This window comes from Stomoxys calcitrans, chromosome 1, assembly GCF_963082655.1.
Source record: "Stomoxys calcitrans chromosome 1, idStoCalc2.1, whole genome shotgun sequence".
NCBI classification, from domain to species: Eukaryota; Metazoa; Arthropoda; class Insecta; order Diptera; family Muscidae; genus Stomoxys; species Stomoxys calcitrans.
This window is the reverse complement of record NC_081552.1, coordinates 239,865,033-239,882,712: the sequence shown is the minus strand read 5'-3', so window position 1 is coordinate 239,882,712 and position 17,680 is coordinate 239,865,033. Positions and strand designations below refer to the sequence as shown.

The 17,680-nt window shown below is 40.1% G+C and overlaps 1 protein-coding gene across 1 annotated transcript in view; it reads left to right on the top strand.

Moving 5' to 3' along the window:
- Window positions 1–426: 426 nt before the first annotated feature.
- The window catches only part of LOC106091808 (uncharacterized), a 194,169-nt gene continuing 176,915 nt past the window's right edge, over window positions 427–17,680 (top strand). Inside the window, exon 1 of the mRNA XM_059360224.1 lies at window positions 427–1,262. The gene's annotated coding sequence lies outside the window, so the exon portion shown is untranslated. The remainder of the gene's footprint in view (window positions 1,263–17,680) is intronic.

The window sequence follows — 17,680 nt, the reverse complement described above, 5'->3', positions numbered from 1 at the left end:
CACCTGTTAATCCATAAAGGATTTAATTAACATGGTGAGTAAGTCAGCCATATGCTCTTAGAGTTCCTTAAAAGAGAAACTAAATTCTCTTTTTCTCTTAGTTTCAAATCGCAACATGCCCATTTTACGCAAATGTCAGATGTTGAGTTTGCCGAGCGAGCTCATGTGAAAATGTCAAGTGTGTGTAAATTTGCCTTTTTGGCACAGGGAAATTTTCACCAGAGACCCAAGCAGCAACAGCAGCAGCCGCAGCACCAGCTGTCACCAAAGTCTCGAGCTAAGGGAAATGCGCGACTGAGCGCATGAGAGAATCCATTACAAGGAGAAAGTAATGGAGAACAAGCAAGGAAACAGACAAGCAAAAAAAAAAAACAAAATACAATACTTGGCTCTTAGACATTCAGTTTTTTATAGACATTTTACGGTTACGGACGTGTTTTTTGGACAACGCATGTTTAGGGGATTATCAAAAAGAAAAGAAAAACCAACAACAACAACAACAAAAATAATATACCTTTAGTGAAATTTGCAAAATTTATCAAAACGGCAGAAGCGTGGAGAAGTGAATCAAAAAAAAAAAAAAACGGAAACGCAATTTCGTTATTCAATGTGAGTGAATGTAAGCGTGAAGGGCCAAAGCGTGCTTGCGTGCGTGCGTGCGACCGTGAGTAAGTGAATCTGTGTGGCTGGATGTGAGTGTTTTTGTAAATTTAATTAAAATCTCCTCAACCCAGTTGAATACGAAAAACAAAAACCAAAACAGCCAGTCAGTCAAGCAGCCATTCGTATATCCTGGCCGCAGGATTAAAACCACCACATCACACACACACACACACACACACACCCACACAGACACAATTTCATATCTCATTTAAAAAAAAAAAAAATCAAATGATTAATGAATAATGTGCTGCAATGCCGCGACTACTATGATGAATTGTCTTTTAAATTCCGGTGAATAAAAAAACCAAAAAAAAAGAAAATTAAAGAAAATATTTTAAAGAGTATCTGTGGCAATGGAGAATGTTGCCCTATTTTGCTTCATTAAATGAATCTATAGTATAATTGTGAATGAAACATAGAGAGCCCGAAGTTTTCAACGTGGGTGTATGCCAGTGGCACTAGTAAAGCTTGCTGTCTGTTGTGTCTCTATATGTGTGGTTGCATGATGGAGGCAGAGTAAAGGCAATCCTGAACAAACGCAAACTTTGAAAAGAAATTTTAACAGGAAACGGATGTATGCTTGCTGCTAAGATATAACGGTAATGATAAAATAAACCTTTTTTTCTATTCAGTTATTTGCTCTTTTCTGAACGTCAGAGAGCCTTTCAAATAAATCCATCAAACCAAAAAAAAAAAAAAAAAAAAAAAACAAATAAAAAGGCATTAAGTTCGGCCGGGCCGAATTTTGGATACCTAACACCTAGGATATAAACGAAAACCCCCTTTCGTTACAATCCGGTGAAAATTGGATAACTTATGGAAAATTCAGCAAAGATTAATGAGTGGTCTAATGAAAATAAGTCACTGTCGAATTTTGTATTTAAAATTTCAATGAAATCGGATAAAAAATAAAGCTTTTATGTGCTTCAGACCCTTTATCGCCAGATCGGTATATATGGCAGCTATATATAAATGTAGTCCGATCTGAAGCATATTTGGGTCCTATGTTAGAAGGCGTAAAACTACCCTCTGTTTCAAATTTCAGCGAAAACGGTTAAAAAATAAAGATTTTATGGGCTTTAGACCCTTCATCTGGAGATCGGTCTATATGGCAGCTATATCCAAATATAGTCCGATCTGAACCATATTTAAATCCTATGTTAGAAGGCGTAAAACTACTCAATGTTTAAAATTTCAGCAAAATCGGTTAAAAAATAAAGCTTTTATGGCCTTTAGACCCTAAATCGGGAGATCGGTCTACATGGCAGCTATATCTAAATATAGTCTAATCTGAACCATATTTAGGTCAGCTACCAAGAGGCACAAGATTACCCTCTGTTTCAAATTTCAGCGAAATCGGTTAAAAAATAAAGCTTTTATGGGCTTCAGACCCTTTTTCGGCAGATCGGTCCATATGGCACCTATATCTAAATATATTCCGATCTGAAGCATATTTGGGTCCTATGTTAGAAGGCGTAAAACTACTCTCTGTTTCAAATTTCAGCGAAATCGGTTAAAAAATAAAGCCTTTATAGGCTTTAGACCCTAAATCGGGAGATCGGTCTACATGGCAGCTATATCTAAATATAGTCTAATCTGAACCATATTTAGGTCAGCTACCAGGAGGCATAAGATTACCCTCTGTTTAAAATTTCAGGGCAATCGGTTAAATAATAAAACTTTTATGGACTTCAGACCCTAAATCGGGAGATCGGTCTATATGGCAGCCATATCCAAATATAGTCCGATCTGAACCATATTTAGGTCAGCTATCAGGAGGCTTAAGATAACCTTCTGTTTCAAATTTCAGCGAAATCGGGTGATAAATAAAGCTTTTTTGGACTTCAGACCCTTAATCGGGAGATCGGTCTATATAACAGCTATATCCAAATATGGTCTGATCTAAACCATATTTAGGTCAGCTATCAGGAGGCTTAAGATAACATTCTGTTTCAAATTTCAGCGAAATCGGGTAATAAATAAAGCTTTTATGGACTTCAGACCCTTTATCGGCAGATCGGTCCATATGGCAGCTATATCTAAATATAGTCCGATCTGAAACATATTTGGGTCCTATGTTAGAAGGCGTAAAACTACTCTCTGTTTCAAATTTCAGCGAAATCGGCTAAAATATAAAGCTCTTATGGGCTTTAGACTCTTTATCTGGAGATCGGTCTATATGGCAGCTATATCTAAATATAGTCCGATATACACCATATTTGGGTCAGATGTCGGGAAGCCCAGAACTACTCACTGTTTTAAATTTCAGCGAAATCGGACGAAAAACAAAGCATTTATGGGCATTAGACCCTTTATCGGCAGATCGGTCTATATAGCAGCTATATCCAAATATGGTCCGATTTGGCCCGTTCAAGAACTTAACCAGCGTGCATCAAAAAGACGTATCTGTGCCAAATTTCAGCTGAATAACTCAATTTTTGAAGCTGTAGAGTGATTTCAACAGACGGACAGACAGACGGATAGAAGGACAGATGGATAGGGGGACACACACACGGACATCGTTAAATCGTCTTAGAACTTTACGACGATCCGAAATATATATACTTTGTAGGGTCGGAAATTGATATTTCGATGTGTTGCCAACGGAATGACTAAATGAATATACCCCCTATCCTACGGTGGTGGGTATAAAAAAACCCCAACAACAAACAGATAGATGACTCCTTTCTTGTTTGAAATGTCAAAAGTTCCAAGCGAAAGTATGTGAAGAATGCCTGCATGAAAGAGCGAAACACAAATGAATGAAATATCGATGATACCAAAAATATATGTTTCTGCCCGGCTGACTCTTGGGTCGGCTAAAAGAAAATTCTTATCAATACGAAATCGTTTGCCAATTTTTTTTTCCTTTTATTTTTGTTTTTCCCCCTGTCTTCATTGTGTTTTCTTGTTGGGTGGGGGGGAGGGGGTATTGTTTGCATTTTTCATAGCCTTTACCATACAATGGGAAGTATACAAGCATCGGTGTATGACTTGCAACACAATGAAAACTAAATATTCCAAGTCCTACATGTAGGTAAGAGTGTCTGTCCATCGGGTATCAAAAGTTAACGAATAAGGCTCTCCGCTCCACTTTTTTTGTAAATATTTCCAGATGATGTAGATGTCTTGGTATTGTAAATGGGACAAAGCGCCCTTCTTTAACACTCCGGCGGGTGAGAAGGTCCCTGGGGACTATTTTCAAGGTCCCTGGGGACTTTTTTTAAAGTCCCTGGGGACTTTTTTCAAAGTTGCTGGGGACTTTTTTCAAAGTCCCTGGGGACTTTTTTCAAAATCCCTGGGGACTTTTTTCAAAGTCTCTGTGGAATTTTTTTCAAAGTCCCTGAGGACTTTTTTCAAAGTCCCTGGGGACTTTTTTCAAAGCCCTGGGGACTTTTTTCAAAGTCCTTGGGTACTTTTTTCAAGGTCCTTGGGGACTTTTTCAAAGTCCCTGGGGACGTTTTTCAAAGTCCCTGGGGACGTTTTTCAAAGTCCCTGGGGACGTTTTTCAAAGTCTCTGGGGACTTTTTCAAAGTCTCTGGGGACCTTTTTCAAAGTCCCTGGGGACTTTTTTCAAAGCCCCTTGGGACTTTTTTCAAAATCCATGGGGACTTTTTTCAAAGTCCTTGGGGACTTTTTTCAAAGTCCCTGGGGACTTTTTTCAAAGTCTCTGGGGACTTTTTTCAAAGTCTCTGGGGACTTTTTTCACGGTCCTTGGGGACTTTTTTTACGGTCCTTGGGGACCTTTTCCATTGATGTCTAAAAAATTTAAAGAAAAAAAGTTTTCGTATAAAATTCCCTACAAAAAGTACTACGTCCTTATGAACCTTGCACTTGGGCAACGGCGGAGGGTTAAATGCAGCTCCCGCAATAACAGTTTGTCCGCTTTAAATTCTTGAGCTCTTAATGATATTCAGAAGAGCCATGTTCTCGATATGGGGACTAAATACCAATACCAGAGGATCCATTGTATCCACAAAAGTGTAATTAGGCCGATTTTGAAATACTAATCGGTGTTATGGTTAACTGCAATGGAGAGAGGGTGCAACGTTCACAATATTTCCATATGAACATGTTGTCTTGGCATGAATGGGGTCATGAGAACCAAAGGGACTTAGGCGCAAGGGAAAATTTCGGATGCCAGGCCTATGGCATATACGCGTAGACAAAATATGAGGCAGCACACGGGGCTTAGACTTTTCAGACGATGAGAAAATGGATTGAATATGGGAACAGGTCAGATCAACGGCGGATAATCGATGTGATCTTTGGAGAGCGCTTTGGAAATGCAGATGTTTCCAGCAGAATACCTTAGACTGCAACTGAGGTTGAGTCTATATCTGGAATACCAAGGTTGCTGCAATGGATGCGTTCCTCCCTTGCACAAATGTCACCTGGTAGCTGTAGCTACACGAAAGGCGCAAAAATGGAAAAAAATGGAAAAAAATGGAAAAAGGACGGATAAAGATGTATAACGTCCATTGTAAATTCTTAGACTCAGGCCTGCCAGACTTATCATAACACGGATCTCCAGACGGAGATCGGAACAATCATATAATTCTCAAATTGTACAAAATCAACCAAATTAGATAATAATTGCGCCCTCTAGAGGGTCAAGAAGTCAAGATCCCACATCGGTTTATATGACAGCTATATCAGGTTACAGACCGATTTGATCCATACTTAGTACAGTTGTTGAAAATCATAACAAAACACAGCATGTCAAGTTTTAGCCAAATCGAATGGGAATTGCGCCCTCTAGAGGGTCAAGAAGTAAAATAGGGAAATCGGTTTATATGGGAGCTGTATCAGGCTATAGACCGATTTATTCCGCATTTGACACGTATGTTGGAGATCATGAAAGAAGCCGTTGTACAAAATTTCAGCCAAATTGGATAATAATTACTTTGTACACAAATTAACATGGCCAGGCGGACGGACAGACGGACATGGCTAAATCGCATCAGTAAGTGATTCGGAGTCGATCGGTATACTTATCACCCTCCTCCCAAACAGGACTGATTTATTGACCATGGCAATATGGGGCTTAAATACTAGAAATTTGAGTGTAGAATACGAATATGATATCCAAATGTGGGACCAAGTAATTGGGGGGCCGCCTCTCCCCATAAACATCTCCCAAAGAGGATATATATGGGGCTCAAATTAAAGGTCTTTGGGAGTAAAGCACGAATCTGATATCAATATTCGAGAAACGAAGTGTTTATGGGGCACCAATAAAAAATTTGCTAATTTTGCCCATGAACATTCCACTAAGGAACAGGGGCAAACTTCTCACATATCAGTGCAGTCCGATTTATGTTCAATGATAAGGGGCCTCCTTTTTGTAGACGAGTCCGAACTGCGTGCAGCAGTGCCACACCTTTTTGGAGAGAAGTTTTACATGGCATAGTACCTCACAAATGTAGCCAGCATTAGGAGGGGGAAAACCACGGAAATTTTGCTGATGGTCTCGCCAGGATTCGAAACCAGGCGTTCAGGGTCATAGGCGGACATGCTAACTTCTGCGCTACGGTGGCCTCCTCATATCCCCATAACACCACCCAAATAGGAAATATTTGCTCAACATGACAATTTGGAACTCGACATTGAAAGTTTTTAGGGCCTATACCCAAAAATATTTGACATATTTGCTGACTTTAGAGAATAAATTTCATATCCAATTTTGAGACTAATGGCTATATGGGGTTCAAATAAATGTTATATAGATACATGAAACTCGAGCACGATGCTGATATATTTTCAGGGCTTCGTGTTTGGGGGACCACCCCACTCCCCAAAACACCTTTAAATCGGGCATATTTACCAACCATGTCAATGTGGGGCTCAAATGAAAGGTATTGGGAATAGAGCACGAAATTTGCACCCACTTTCGAAACCAGTTTTCTGGAGGTCTACCCCTTCCCCAAAACATCCCCTAAACAGCAATTATTTCCTGAGCATCGAATAGGGGGCTCAAATAAAGGTATTTGGGAGTAGCATGAAGGGACCATGTATTTTTTTTTTTTGGTTTTTTGGTTTTTTTAAGAACTAAACTCAAAAAGAATTGTCAAGATATCCCTTTTCCTTGCTTTCTTAAAAATTTTCCATTTGAAGTTTCACAATTTCTTTATCAAATTTATTGGACATCAGTGCGTATGATAGTCGTTAGTTATGCCCACGTAAGCCATACATCATACGCCACCATGGGCTTTCATATTCCATACGAAAATACTTGGCAAATAGTTATTTGCAAATCAAATCTCAAAAAAAACATTGGTGTAATGAATTTCATGGAATTTTGTCTACTGGACTTACAATGCATTCCAGGCATACAATATGACTGACCCCATGGCCACCGTTGCATAGAGGCTAGCATGTCCGCCAATGACGCTGAACGCCTGGATTCGAATCCTGACGAGACCATGAGAAAAAGTGTTCAGCTATGGTTTTCCCCTCCTAATGCTGGCAACATTTGTGAGTCACTATGCCCTGTAAAACTTCTCTCCAAAGAGGAGTCGCACTGCGGCAAGCCGTTCGGAATTGGCTATAAAAAGAAGGCCCCTTATCATTGAGCTTAAAAAACTTGAATCGGACTGCACTCATTGATATGTGAGAAGTTTGCCCCTGTTCTTTAGAGGAATGGTCATGGGCAAAATTTGTATTTGGTGTAGCTGCTTTTGAGATGGAAACCACAAAAAACATCAGAGAAAACTGGGTTATCAATTCGATTCTCCCCATATTATGATATGGTGAGAATCGAATTGATAACCCAGTTTTCTCTGATGTTTTTTGTGGTTTCCTCTCTCCTATGAAACGATCTGCCCTTGAACTCCATGCCAAGTATGGTCAAAATCCGACCATATTTGGGTGCTGTTGCTTTTTCAACTAAACTCCGGGCTTAGGGTCTAAGCATATAAAATTGAGCATTTCACATCTTAAGGCGACAAAATTTGGAAAAATAAGTTGTAAGATTCCTCGTCACCCATGCCGAAAGAGGTGCATATCAGTCACCTGATTGACTTAAAATGTGCATATTTTCTCAAATTTTGTTGAAATATGAAATGGGGAGTTTCATTGGGTCCCCTGAAATCAGTGGCGAAAATGGTCTAGTATACGGGGGATTTTTGGATATAGCTACCATATCAACCGATTTTCCGTCTTAAGGTATAGACCTGTCTCCTGAGCAAATGTCTTAGGTTCATGAAAGACATTCTTCATACAATTTCGACAAAACTTATGTAGGGTGATGGGTATCCAAATTTCGATCTGGCCAAACTTTAAGCATTTGTTCTTCTTATTGCTGTTTATTTTTCTACAAACAGACATCACGAGCAAGCTACTCAAAATTTGACGAATTTTGATTCATGCCAAAACAAAATATCAAAATTCAAAATTTTCTTCAAATGGCCCTTAGAAAAAACAGCAAAAACCAAAAACACACTCTCTGTGCTGTTGGCCTTTCTGCCTGCCAATACAATTTCTTTCTCTTCCTCACCCTCTCTCGCCCTCTCCCACTCAAAAAAACGCAACATTTTTGAAAATTATAGCCAAACCAAAGAAACGTGCCAAAAATATATGTCCGTCTGTAAAAGTCATACCATATGACAAAATCATTATCACCGCCAACATCATGATGGGAATTATCTTTCACATCATACAACATCATCATCTTGGCCGGTCGCATTAGCAGCGACATTTGTCTTGCTGCGTCTCCAATAAATCTCGATTTGTTTTGATGTCTGATGTACAATGAAAATTTTGTTTTAAACAAAATGTGTGCGTGTGTGTGTGAGATTTTTGCTTTCTCAAACAACAACAAATTATGAGTGTCATGGTTAATAGAGAATGTAGCAAAAGTTCATACGAATTACGCTATGTGGGCATGTTCATATAGATAAGCATTTTATTTTTCAAAATAAAAATTAAGGCAATAAAGAATGAAGAAAGCAGCACTGTGGGAAATCCACACAAGGTTAACGAAATGGAAAATTAAATTACCAAAAAGAAAAATAAAAAAACAAAAAAAAAAAATTTCATACATTAATTAGGCTGAACGGAATAAATCAACACAAAAAAGTAATTCAATGAAAAATTGCGTCTTAATGAAAAATCCGGTTCATTGCTTTGCGCTGCAATTTTGGAAAAATCATGCAAAAATGGTGGGTGGTCATGGTCCCCAAAGTAGGTATGAAGTTCGTGCTCTACTTCCAAATATCTTTCATTTGAGCCCCATATTGCCATGGTTGGAAATTTTTCTCCAATAATGTTCAATTTAGAGGTGTTTTCTGGGGTGAGGAGGTCCCCCAGACACTTAGACCTGAAAAAGAATAACAGCATCGTGATCTACCCTCAAATGCCATTTATTTAAACCCCATATTACCATTGGCTTAAGAGGAGTTTAAAGGATGAGGCGTCCCCCAAACACATGGCCCCAAAAATTGGTTATCAAATTCGTTTTCTAAACTCAAATACCTTTCATTAGAGCCACATATTGGCATGGTGAAAAAATGTTTACCCTTTGGGACATGTTTTGGGGAAGGGGTGATGCCCATAATATAGGGTCCTACATTTGGATATCAAATTCGTATTCTTCTCCCATATACCTTTAATTAAGCCCCATATTGCGATGGTCAGTAAAACGTTGCTGTTTGTGGGGTATTTTGGGAAAGGGGGTAGACCCCCAGAAAATTGGTTCCGAAAGTGGGTATGAAGTCTTGCTGTGGCCCCCCAATACCTTTCATTTAAGCCCTACATTCACATGGTCGGTAAATATGCCCCATTAAGGGGTGTTTTGGGGAGTGGGTTGGTCCCCCCAACACTAAGCCCGGAATATATCCTATTTTCATATTTCTATATAAAATTTATTTGAACCCCATATTGGTATTGGCCTTAAAATTGGATATCAAATTCGTTTTCTAATCTCAAATACCATTCATTTAAACCCCTTATTACAAAAGTCTGCATATATATCCGGTTTGGGGTATGGGCTCTAAAATCTATGAATTTGGGCCTACACTGTCTTGTAGACCCAAATTGTCTTGGTGAGCAAAGTACGTCCTATTTGGGGGTTGTTATGGGGGTGGGACTTCCCTTAGACAGTTGGTCCCGAATGTTGTTGTCAGATTCATGGTCTACTCCCAAACGCCTTTCATTTGAGTCCCATTGTCGGCAAACATGATCGGTTTGGGGGGTGTTTTGGGGGATAGGGCAGCCACTGAGTGGTTGCCCAAAAAGTAATTGCGGATTTTTCATATAGTCGACGTTGAAAACTTTTTCACAGCTTGTGAGTCTGTAATTGCATTCTTTCTTCTGTCAGTTATCACCTGTTACTTTTAGATTGCTTTAGAAAAAAAGTGTAAAAAAAGTATATTTGATTAAAGTTCATTCTAAGTTTTATTAAAAATGTATTTACTTTCTTTTAAAAAATCCGCAATTACTTTTTGGGCAACCAATATATATCAGATTCGTGTACTACTCTAAAAAAAACCTCTTATTTAAGCCTCATATTGCAAAGGTCAGCAAATACTTCCTATATGTAGAGTTATGGGGGTGGGGTGGCCCCATAGACACTTTTCCCGAATATTGATATCAAATGCAAATTTTGCCCATGAACATTCCACTAAGGAACAGGGGCAAACTTCTCATATATCCAGGAGTGCCGTTCGATTCAAGGGGGCCTCTTTTTTAAGCCGATTCCGAATGGCGTGCCGCAGTGCGACACCTCTTTGGAAAAAAGTTTTACATGACATAGTACCTCACAAATGTTGTCAGCATTAGGAGGGGAAAACCACCGCTGAAAATTTTTTTCTGATGGTCTCGCCAGGATTCGAACCCAGGCGTTCAGCGTCATAGGCGGACATGCTAACCTCTGCGCTACGGTGGCCTCCATAATATTGATATCAGATTTGTACTTTACTCCCAAAAACCTTTCATTTGAGCCCCATAATGCTATGGTCGTAAATTTGTCCTCTTTGGGGGATGGGCGGCCCCCAAACACTTGGTCCCACATTTGGCTATCAGTTTCGTATTCTACACTCAAATACCTTTTATTTGTGGCCCACATTGCCATGGTCAGAAAATAATAAGTCCTGTTTGGGTGGTGTGCTTTGGGGAAGGGTTGGACCCCCAGAAACTTGGTCCCACATTTGGATATCAGATTCGTATTTTACTCGCAAATACCATTCATTTGAGTCCCATATTGCCATGGTCGGTAAATATGTCCTATTTAGGGGTGTTTTGGGGGTTGGGGTGGTCCCCCTAACGCCTAATCCTACAATTGGATATCAGATACGTTATCTTATCTTAAATACCTTTCATTTGAGTGCCATATTGTGGTGATTGGTCTATATATATATTTGATAGGTTTTAGGGTGGGGCAGCCCCCCTAGGTACCCCATCCGAAATTTGGAAACCAAATTTTTATTTATAGGGTATTATATGAGAGCACACAAAATTTCACTCAAATAGCACTGAAAATTAGGGTAAGGGGGAGAGTCCGCCCCCCTTCAGATATCAAAAAATGTAGTACCCTTTTTTTAACCACGGGATCATTGTGTACCATCTGTGAAAATTTTAAGAAAATCGGTTCAGGCGTTTCTGACAAACAAACAAACAAACAAACAAACAAACAAACAAACAAACAAACAAACAAACAAACAAACAAACAAACAAACAAACAAACAAACAAACAAACAAACAAACAAACAAACAAACAAACAAACAAACAAACAAACAAACAAACAAACAAACAAACAAACAAACAAACAAACAAACAAACAAACAAACAAACAAACAAACAAACAAACAAACAAACAAACAAACAAACAAACAAACAAACAAACAAACAAACAAACAAACAAACAAACAAACAAACAAACAAACAAACAAACAAACAAACAAACAAACAAACAAACAAACAAACAAACAAACAAACAAATGTAATTATTTGACATCGCAAGCACGACGGAACCTCCCACCTTACCGCAAAAGTACCCAAAAATAAAAGTGAACCAATCAGGACAATATGGGACTCAAATGAAAGGTATTCAGGAGTAGAGTACGTAGGGTTGGGTCCAAGTACCTGGGGGCGAATATGGCCAGGAAGGAGAAATAGACCTTATAATTTCTTGATTTCGGAAGGGCCGCACCCTCCCCCGTTACCCTAAAATACCACCCAAAATCAAAAGTGGACTGATAGGGACAATATGGGTGTCAAATGAAAGGTATTGGAAAATAGAATACGAATATGGTATTAAAATTTGGATCTAAGTACCCATCGGGATGCCCCAATCCCAAAATTCCCCCAAATAGACATATTGGACGTTCATGTCAATATGGGCCTTTAATGAAAGGTATTCGAGAGTAGATTACGAATCTGGCATACCAAATCAGTTCGACATATAGGGGGTCACCCTATCTCCCAAAAATGCCTTAAATGGGCATATGAGCCGTCACATGTGTAAGTTTGTCTGCAAGGAAACATAGGCTATATAACTTTTAGATATAGGATGGGGACGGCACAATGGCACGAAGTCGATATTCATATTCAGGGCGAAGTGTCCCCACCCCAAAAGGATATAAGAGAGTAAAAGAAGGCGCAGCGGAGCGGGCCCGGTTCGGCTAGTTTCTCTAATAAAAATTTCTAAGGGAATGATGATTTTTCTTACAAAACAATTATTATACCCTCCACCATTCTGTTTGTAACACCTCGAAATATGCGTCTAAGACCCCATAAAGTATATATAATCTTGAACGTTATGTCATTTTAAGTCGGTCTAGCCATGTCCGTCCGTCTGTCTGTCGAAATCACGCTAACTTTCGAAGGAGTAAAGCTAGCCGCTTGAAATTTTGCACAAATCCTTTCTATTAGTGTAGGTCGGTTTGTATTGTAAATGGGTCAAATCGTCCCATGTTTTGATATAGCCATATAAACCGATCTGGGGTCTTGACTTCTTGAGCCACTAGAGGGCGCAATTCTTATCCGATTGGAATGAAATTTTGCACGACATGTTCTGCTATGACTTCCAACAACTGTGTCAAGTATGATTCAAATCGGTCCATGTTTTGATATAGCTGCCATATAAACCGATCTTGGGTCTTGACTTCTTGAGCCTCTAGAGGGCGCAATTCTCGTCCGATTTTATTGAAATTTTGCACGTAGTGTCTTAGTAGCACTTGCAACAACTACGCTAAGTATTATTTAAATCGGTCCATGTTTTGATATAGCTGCCATATAAACCGATCTTGGGTCTTGACTTTTTGAGCCTCTAGAGGGCGCAATTCTCGTCCGATTTGACCCAAATTTCGCACGTAGTGTTTTGGTATCACTTTCAACAACTGTGTTAAGTATGATTCAAATCGGTTCATGTTTTGATATAGCTGCCATATAAACCGATCTTGGGTCTTGACTTCTTGAGCCTCTAGAGGGCACAATTCTCTTCCGATTTAGCTGAAATTTCGCACGTAGTGTTTTGGTATCACTTTCAACAACTGTGTTAAGTATGATTCAAATCGGTCCATGTTTTGATATAGGTGCCATATAAACCGATCTTGGGACTTGACTTCTTGAGCCTCTAGAGGGCGCAATTCTCTTCCGATTTAACTGAAATTTTGCACATAGTGTTTCGGTATCACTTCCAACAACTGTGCTTAGTATGGTTGAAATCGGTCCATGTTTTGATATAGCTGCCATATAAACCGATCTTGGGTCTTGACTTCTTGAGCCTCTAGAGGGCGCAATTCTCAGCCGATTTGGCTGAAATTTTGCACGTGGTGTTTTGTTATAACCTCCAATAACTGTGCTAAGTATGGCGTTAATCGGTATGGAACCTAATATAGCTGCCATATAAATCGATCAGGGATCTTGACTTCTTGAACCTCAAACAAATGCGATCAATGGTGTAGGGTATATAAGATTCGGCCCGGCCGAACTAAGCACGCTCTTACTTGTTCATTTAATCATATCTAGAAAATTTCTGATGATGAGACATATCCCAAAATAGGTCATTGGACCATTTAAAAAGACATTCGCATTTTCGTCGTTCCTTTTTGTGTTAATAGCCGTCCATATGCCATATTCACTTAGTTTATTGTTATAATGTTTATAGCGATTACCACTGTACACACGAGTTTCCACCGCAACAACAACAACAACAACAATGACGACAACAACAACATCACATAACGGACAATACAATTAAAAATAAAAAACAAAAAAAAATTTTTTTTTTTCATCTCAAATTTGCCAAAGAAAATTTGTTGTCTCCTTTTGTTGGGGAGGATGAAATGTTTCACAGGCTTTCATTATTGTAGCATTCCCTTTCAATGAAAAACAGAGACAAAAAAAAACAACAACAACAAAAATAATAAAAAGTACATAAAACGTAGCCAAAGCAAAACAAAAAGCCCAACCAAGCAAATATATTAGCAACAGACATTTTGTGAAAAGTTTTCTGCGAATTCTGCACACAGAGTGGGTGGCAGAGAGCAAGGAAGGGTAAGCGAAGGATGTTATTCATGGAACCACAACAAGGACGACTTTTACCAAAGTCATCATACAAGTGGGGGTTTTTTACTTTAAAGCATAAACTTACAAAAAAAAAAGAATGCGTAGAAGAGCTGCTTTTTGTCCCTTTGCTACTTCTTTGCCGATTTGCTTGCCTTAGGCTTTTCACGTGGGCGAAAAAAATTTAATTGTGTCTCTTCTCTTCGTATCCAAAACCAAACGCCATTGAGCACAACACATGAATGTTGAATGGGATTTGACGGGGTTTTAATTTGATACACGTTGTGAGCTTAATGTTGTACATCGCGCCTTTATTTTATGTATTCAAGCCAACAAAGATGTGGTGCTATGCCTTTGTTAAGGGCGGGGGTGGGGGATGAATAGATGGACTCTGAATGACTTGGCTGGTTTTTAAGGATTGATTATTTTAAATTGAATAAAATTCAAATGAAATCTTTAGCTAAGAGCATAAGACCTTAGGATACTACAGCTTTGTGCTAGAAAATTTTGAATGGATTTTTTTTTTTTTTTTTTGAAATAAAGTTAAACAAAAATTTCAGAAAACTTATGTTAGCCGGAAAAAAACGGCAAAGTTGGATATTTGGTATAAGAAGCTATCCACAAGATTAAGGAGAAACGTTTTAGTTACTAACGAACAAACCGATGGCTTTGTGACAGGCACATCCTCTTGCTGAGACGAAGAAGGAAATTTGGTAAATGATGCAGATTATGTGCCTGGGATCTGGAAAGAACATTTTACCCATCTGCCAGTGTCCAACAATGGCGGCAAAGAGGATGCCGCAGAACCAATCCCTGATGATGGTATCGAATGTTTACATCCTAGTCAAAATGAGGTCTAAATAGCAGTGATTCGACTGAAGAACAACAAGGCAGCGGGAACCGATGGTTTGCCCGCAGAACTATTTAAGATTGGAGGTGACACGCTGCATTATTGCAACCTCAGCATACTTGGTCCCGTCTACAAGAAATGAGACAAGGCATAAAGTGTCAACTGTAGAGGAATAGGTTAGGTAAGGTCAGGTTAGGTTGAAAATATATGGGGCGGATATAAATCCGCTCCATGCCAAAACTGGACGTACACCTAAGTCAATAATCGGCTTGTTGTGAGCTCTAAACAAAAATTGGTTCAACCAGACATGCAGAGAAGCTGTCAGATCGAAAGAGTTGGCAGTTAGGAACTGGCTTGCTTGGATGAAAATGCCAATACTGAACTGCTGCTCGAAGATCGGCCTATGGTCGAATGAGTACGAATGACAGAGATTACTGTCATCCGCAAATGAGTAGATCGGATTCGATGTCTGACCCAACAGATCGTTGATGAAAATAAGAAAAAGAGAAGGAGAAAGAACAGAGCCCTGGGGTACACCAGCGATCAATTTATGCTCTTTGGATGAGAACCCATCTTCAATGACTCGAATAGAACCCATCTATAACGAAGCCATTACCGACACCAAATGCGACAATCTTCGATAGTAGTGCGCCGTACCAGGCCCTATCAAATGCCTTGGAGATATGCAGAGCCACAACCTTACTCTCACCAAACTGGTCGATTGAGCGACTTCAATGTACCGACAGAAGTGCCATGAGGTCGCCCGTAGAGCGATTTCAGCGGAACCCATACTGTTGGTCGCTAAGAAGGATATTAGACTCTAAATACCTCACAAGACGGTGATAGACCATGCTCTCCATTACCTTGGAGAGAGCGCAGCATATCGCAATTGGCCGATAATTCGCAGGGTTGTTTGCCTCACACTTCTTGGGTATAGGCTGAACGTTCGCAACCTTCCAACGCGCCGGGAAGACTCCCACATGGTAGGCAAGGTTGAAAAGGTTGCGTAATGGACGAGTGAGCGTCGAAGAACACTTTTATAGATCTTCGTGTGCTAATGTGCTTAGGCGCGAGAAATTTCTTTACGAACAGCGTCTGCGTACTCAGGTTCTTGCTTCTACACGAGGAAGTGAGAGCTTTTGGTCGTTCGTGAAAAAAGTAAAGGGTAGCTCTTCATCTATTCCAACTCTTGTTAAGGATGATCAAACGTTCACAGAACCGGTTGATAAGGCTTACCTGTTGGCTGACATATTTGCAGGGAACTCTTCCCTGCCGGATAGCAATCAACTCAATCGAAAATGTATCTGGCGTCGTGCCTCAAATATTTTTTCGAACTCATGAAGTTAAAAGGATTGGCGAGAATTTAGACGTTAAAAAAATCCCTGGGCCCAGATGGCATATCAACACTTGTCTTACGCAAGTGTTCTTCGACGCTCGCTCGTCCATTACACAACCTTCTCAATCTTGCCAACCATGTGGGAGTCTTCCCGGCGCGTTGCAAGGTTGCGAACGTTCAGCCAATACCCAAGAAGGGTTAGGCCAACAACCCTGCGAATTATCGGCCAATTGCGATATGCTGCGCTCTCTTCAGCCGTAGCGCAGAGGTTAGCATGTCCGCCTATGACGCTGAACGCTTTGTTTGGAATCCTGGCGAGACCATCAGAAAAAATTGTCAATGGTGGTTTTCCCCTCCTAATGCTGGCAACATTTGTGAGGTACTTTGCCATGTAAAACTTCTCTCCAAAGAGGTGTCGCACTGCGGCACGACGTTCAGACTCTGCTAGAAAAAGGAGGCCCCTTATCATTGAGCTTAAAAAATTGTAAATCGGACTGCACTCGGACTGTGAGAAGTTTGCCCCTTTTCCTTAGTGGAATGTTCATTGGCAAAATTTGCATTTGCAACCTCGAAAGAGAAAATTTAGGAATTTAGGAAAGTTAGGAATTCGGTGCTACCTACAAAATCCTTAATTGTTTTCCATAATACTCACCTAAGTTGGTTCATATCTGGCATTGTGTCCCCATAATACTCACCTAAGTTGGTTCATATCTGGTATTGTCTCTCCACCCAAGTACCGGGGTCTTTTAGCCGAGAAAGCCGGGTATTGACATAGGAAATGCTCCTACGTCTCATTATCTTCCCCATATGTCCTATACATGACATCACTTGGCGCACCGGTTTTGCATTGGAGTGGTGATAAAATGCACGCTGTGGCGTGCCCTGTGCCACTTTTTCCCTAATAATTATGCCATGAGACACACAATATATCCACCTGTGCCTTAGCATATGGTGTATCCAGTCTCTCAAGGACCCGGTCCACCCGGTACTGGTCTAAGGATTGGATCAGTGTCTCGCTCCGCACATTGTTAAAAGCCCCCTCGATGTCAATGCATACCGCCAGTGTGTACTTCTAGGCATCGAAGGATTCTTCTATTTTATGCACAACCTCGTGCAGGGCAGTCTCCATCGACCTTCCCTTGACACAGACATGCTGTTTGTATTCGAGCAGTTCGCTGAATGTCCTACTCTTTATCAGGGTGTCTACAACTACGTTCCATGGTTTTGAGTAGAAAGGACGTAAGGCCTATGGGTCTGCAGGCCTTTGGTGTCGCATAACTTGCCTAGCCGGGGTTGGGTATAAAGACCGCCCTTTCCTCCTGCC